The sequence below is a fragment of the Squalius cephalus genome (assembly GCF_949319135.1).
Source record: "Squalius cephalus genome assembly, chromosome: 1".
Classification (NCBI taxonomy): domain Eukaryota; kingdom Metazoa; phylum Chordata; class Actinopteri; order Cypriniformes; family Leuciscidae; genus Squalius; species Squalius cephalus.
The window spans coordinates 8,983,958-8,990,094 of record NC_137122.1 but is presented as its reverse complement, the minus strand read 5'-3'; positions in this window follow the sequence as shown (position 1 = coordinate 8,990,094).

Below are 6,137 nucleotides of genomic sequence, written 5' to 3'. Positions count from 1 at the left end.
GTGACGTACTGCTGATATTTACTACCCCATGATGCACTACGCTACTGCTGACGTCACAAGTTGCGTAAGTTGCACTTTATACAAAAGTAGACTGTGTATGGCCGGAAGCTAGTTATTTTACTTTCTTAAGTTTTAAATATGGATATTTTTGAAAATATGGATACATTTTCAGAAGGCCTTTATTCATTTTTTTTTGTACCATTTTGTACAATTTGTACCATTCCTTTAAACAATATTAAACAAAACGTATTTAAATTGTACCAACATTTGCGATTATTAAACATTCAGACAACATGAACAAATGGTCCCCAATAGCTCCCTGCCGCAGCAGAAACGGCTGCCCACTGCTCCAGGTGTGTGTTCACAGTGTGTGTGTTCAATACTCACTGAACACACACACACTGTGAACACACACCCGGAGCAGTGAGCAGCCGTTTTTGCACATACATGTCACGTCACATCACACAATTGTAGCTTTGAAAAAAGCAAACTGGTACACCAAAATCAAACAGACTATCTAATATTTTTACCTGTCGCCACATTTATCCTGTTATGACACGTCTGAGGGTCTTTCCCTTGATGCTCTTCAGTGAACTAAATAAAGGACTGATGACGGTGACATGTTCTCCTTTCTTTGTCACTTTAGAGGAAGAAAGAGAAAAATGTCACGGTGTGACAAAAATTAGAGAAAAGACTAAAGTCCTTGTGAATGCAGTGTTGTTGTGGAGACCTCCAGTGGACACCCGTCTCTATTGCACTGCGAATCTGTTGCCATGGCAGCAAGGCCAATTGCCCGATTGACAGCAGGTGTGGAGTAATTACAGAGAGTGTTGTGAGAGGGACACGTATCCAGATGGGGCTTTAAAAATAGAGAGGAAGCAGACTGTCGTGTGGTTCTCCTCCCGTGAGATACTGTGTTTGTCGGCAGGCTGTTTTGTATTTGAGGCTGGGCTGTTTCACTCGCCGTCTCCAAGGAAGGTTTTGATATATCAAGCGCCCAACTTACCATTTTGAGATAGCCCGGCTCTGTTAATGCTGAATGTTTTATATGCTGTTGAACTGTTAAACCCTGCTACATTGTTACAGTGTACAGCTGAAGCGGAGCGTCTCGCTTAAAGCATCCTCCCTGCCTGGTGGTCTCCACACGCTCCTATCGAAAGTCGCTGCCCTGTTCAGAAAGAGAGAAGGTATTTCAACTGAATGTTTATTGTGCTGTTGAATAGTTAAACCCTGCTACCTGGTTACAGCGCACAGCCGAAGTGGAGTGTCTCGCTCAAAGTGTCCTCCCCGCCTGGTGGTCTCCACATGCCCCATTGAAGGCCTCCGCCCTGTTCAGAAAGAGAGAAGGTATCACTGTTGAGTGCTTGTATACCGCTGAACCGTTGAACTCTGTTGTATTGTTGCAGTACACAGCTGAAGGGGAGCGTCTCGCTCAAAGTGTTCTTCTGCCTGGTGGCCCTCCATGCCTACGTTGCAAGCCGCTGCCCCTGTTGAGAAGGAAAAGGAATAGCTGCGGCACGTGCCTCGATCGAAGTGTCTTCCTGTTGTCCAAGGTTCCCTCACGTCTCGGCTAAAGGCCCCCGTTCTAACTGGTTTGGCATAAAGGACACTTACCGGGATATACTTGCCTGTTTCCCCTCCTGGCCCGGTCCGCTCGCCACCTGTGTCCCTGTGCTTCGTCCGAGTCTGAGGCAACCGCTCCCTGGGTACTTGCCTCTGGGGCAGCATCCGGGACTTGTTCCACTCCCGCCCATGAGTACTTACCTGGTTCCAGTCCGAATGGGGTCCGTATAACCACGACTTCCTCTTGAGTCCTGTAAAGAGTACTTACCCAGTGACCTACCTAGACAGAGTGAGTTTCCTCCTGATCCCTCTCCAACGAGCTGCAGGGCCGCCACGATCGTTCTCCCCTCTACGGTCCAGGGGGCCATCGAATTCCCTCTGGTGACAAGAAAGATTTTAATTAGGATTCTTCAAATTACTGCTCTTAACTTAATAAAGAAAACTGTTATTCCTTTATTCCCTTGTCTGTCTGGTCCTTGACACGTTCCTCGAGGTGGTACCCGGTTTCCAGGGGTGGGTGCAGTCTGGCTTGGCCCACCCCGACCTGTGACAAAAAGGATAAAAAGTTACTCAGATTTGTCACTGGTAGATGAAATACTTTTGATGATGAGAATAGCCTAATACTTTTAACTACATAATGTTACTCCCAATGTAAGGTTTAGAAGCAATGGTTAAAATTGACTTGCATCTTACTGAAGTTGATAATCGTGGTGGATTTGTCTCTCTGTTGGGTGCCTGCTCTCCCCAAAAAAATCTTCTTCCAGTGCTTGAGATGTAAGTGACTGTTTTATCAGTCACTTTACTCAGTCGGATGCTCCTTCCCTAGTAAAAATAATTAACCTATACAAAAATATACATTTATTTCATATTATACTTCAAATCCATTAAAATATTTATTGACACATCACCTAAGACTTATATTTAATTTATAATTAAACTTTATTTGGAGCATTTCTTTAGTACACAATGCACATTTATTTAATATATGACGACTTTTTTTTTTTTTTTTTTAATATCACCATTAATAAAGTGTACCTAAAGTATACTTGCAATAGTTCCACTTTAGCACAATCAAATACACTTAACCTCAGCACTACTTCCAGAAAACTAAAGTGCATTAAGTACAACATTTGTTGTTATATACTCCGGATATGTTATATACTCCGGGTCCTGCCCGTTCCACAGATGATTAAATTGCTTAATTTTCATTTCAGTGCTTCTAACTCAGTGGCTGTGAGTTAGGAATAGGATTTCAAGTGATTTTGAAAAAATGGCCAAAAAAAGAGAATCACATACCCCACCTTTAAGTACATAAATAGATAGACCCTGACTTTTTGTTAATGACAGCTTAATCATATAAACACACACACACACTATATATATATATATATATATATATATATATATATATATATATGTGTGTGTGTCAATATCAATATATAAATTGAACACAAAGCAAAACACTAAAAATGAAAACAAAGCTTCAGCATTTGTACATTTATGTATTTTACATAAAGTTCTATTTTCTTTTTTTTTCTCTCTCTTTTTTTACTCAAGCATTTCAGAATTAACCAATTTTAACCAACTTTTTTTTTTTTTTGGAAACAATTGAATCAAGCCCAGTTTTTTCGTGTGTGTATAGATAGATAATGTAGAAAAAGTGACAACATTCTATGCAACTGAGATGAAGGGAACCATGTTTATTAACTATGGAGAAGTCGATGGAGTCATAAACCCATACGGAACGAAAATATTTTTCCCATATATGAATGATAAATATATTAAATGGTTTAACCGTATATTTGAAAATATACAGAATAATATATTGTGTTAATATATTACAATATTTGAATAATACATAAGGAATTGACACTGTGGTGGAAAACAATTTTCTAATACTGAATAAGAGACAAACAGGTATCAATTGTCTTTAACAATTATTTTTTCCCTTGCAAGGAAAGGTCAGCAGTCATACAGTCGTTACAAAGTGCCTGCAGAGTGACCACGAGTGGGGCATCCTTCATTCTTTATAGTTGTTCCTCCCCCAAGGTTGCTTACCTGAGGCTAAATTTACATTTATGCATTTGGCAGACGCATTTATCCAAAGCAACTTGCATTGCATTTCAAGGTACACATTTACATTCTTATCAGTTCTTGCTTTCCCTGGGAATCGAACCCATGACCTTAGTGTTGCAAGCACCAACACTTTACTGTTTGAGCTACAGGAAAGCAAATGAATATATCTCTCAGCCATAACTAATACATTGTTTATCATACGCTACCCTTGAGTCCCTCAGTCTCGGTCAACAATTTAGTCACACATTACTTTTTGTCTAGTCACGTATACAAGGTCATACACATATTCATAAGGGTATGTATCGATACTACATTCATCTGATTATCATCATATTTCTAAGATTCTATGAATATAATGTAAGCAAGCATATAGAACATATTAAAATTCTTCCACAACAAAATTCCATGCTAGATGGAAAGACATTGAACTCTCAATAATGAAGGATCCGCCAATCTATGCTGTTCTAGCTTATACAAATTTGGATAAACATATCAAAATGATTCAAAACCCTTGGATTAATACACAATTGAAAATATGGCGTAAAGTCAAGGGAGAATATAATTTGGATGACAAAATACAGATATTGCAGTGGTGTGCATTTGACCCTGGGTTCAGCCCCAACCAGATAGACAGAACATTCAAATACTGGATTTCAAAGGGTGTGATGACCTTTTATTCACTCACTCATAATGGGAATATGAAAGATTTTGACAGTCTTAAAAGTGATTTTAAGCTTAACAATTTAGATTTTTTTAGATATCTCCAATTGCGGAACTATTTCCAGCAGAATATTATCTCCAAAACTGAGATAGATGACCCAATTTTGACAATTTTTCTGAATGCTTTTAAAAACACTATAGTTAAAGGTGCTATCGGCAAGTTCTATAAAGGGTTTCTGACAAAGAGGTCTCACTCTACGGACTACATCAAAGAAAAATGGGAAAATGAAGGACATTTCTCAATAACTAATGAAGAATGGTATGAAGTATGTGAATCCTCTTGGAAATGTACGAATTCCCATAAATGGCGAGAGTTTAGCTGGAAATGTTTAGTGCGCTTTTTCCTAACACCAAGGCAAAAGGTACACTTTGGCACAGGCACGGCCTGCTGTTGGAGGTTGTGTGGGGCTCGGGATGCAGGGCATTGGCATATATTTTGGGAATGTCCAAAGATTAAACTCTTTTGGCTTGAATTTCAAAAAGCTTTAATTAGTATATTTAAGGTTAACAACATACCACTACAGTTTTCTACAGTTTTTTTGGGAAATTTTGACAATATGCATAGACATGAAGATAAATACCTGTATACTATTTTGACAGTAGCAGCCAAAAAGGCAATTACAAGATGCTGGCTCCTTCCCGAGCCCCCCGCGATGACTGAGTGGATAAACATAGTGAATGAGATTTATGTAATGGAATCCATAACATTTTCAATTCGCCTTAAAAGGAGCACTTTTGTTAAATTATGGAGCAAATGGGTTAGATACATTCAACCCTTACGACCAGATTTTGTAGAGGTTAGAATATAGAAAATAATCCTCTTTTTATTTATACCCTTTTTTTTTTTTTTTTTTTTTTATCCCCTTTTGTACTTGGTGTCGGATATGTGCATGTTGTTTATCTCTCCCTAATTGTTCAGTTTGTTTTACTTTTTTGTACAAAAAAAAAAAAAAACGAAAAGAAAAGTGGATAATGTTTGGACATGTCTTATTGTAACATTTTGTTATGCTCCACTTTTTGAAAATAAAGAATTAAAAAAAAATAAATAAATAAATAAAAAAAAATTCTTCCACAACGCTTTTCATATATTGAAAAATGTGACAAAATATTTACTAATATATCATAATGTATGTCATTTTATTTACAGTAATACACTTCATAATATATAGATGTGCTGTATATAAGATCAGATATGGCACTGCATGTGTAATACATTTCAGACATATTTACTCATGCATCATAAACACACATATATAGAGAAATATATAATGTAATATATTTTCAAGCTAGTTATCAAAAGCACCTGCATGTACTAACGCATTTAACCGAGAGACTATCACTGTGCTGAGGAGATGAAAGACATTACTTTAAAATATAATAATTATAATAATAATGTTATTTGTCCAATCATCAACCGAACCACAGGCTCGACTCTTCAAGACAATGGCAACCACAAAAACTCACACATACCAGAAAACATTATAAATAAAAAAAATAATAGAGCATTAAACACTAACAGATCTCCCTCTATATTAATATTGAGCGAAACACATTAAATAACACTTCATTTTAACATTTGCTCTCCTTTCAGAAGTCAGTCAGAAGCAAAGCATGCTGGGAACTAGAAATTACTAAAAACTTATTCCGTGAATGTGTGTGTGTATATATATGTGTATAACATACATTCACATTTATATGGGAACATGTAAGTGCAATATATGTGAATGTCGCACGGCTGGAAAAGGCTCTCAGCCAATCAGATTCGAGAACCAGACAGA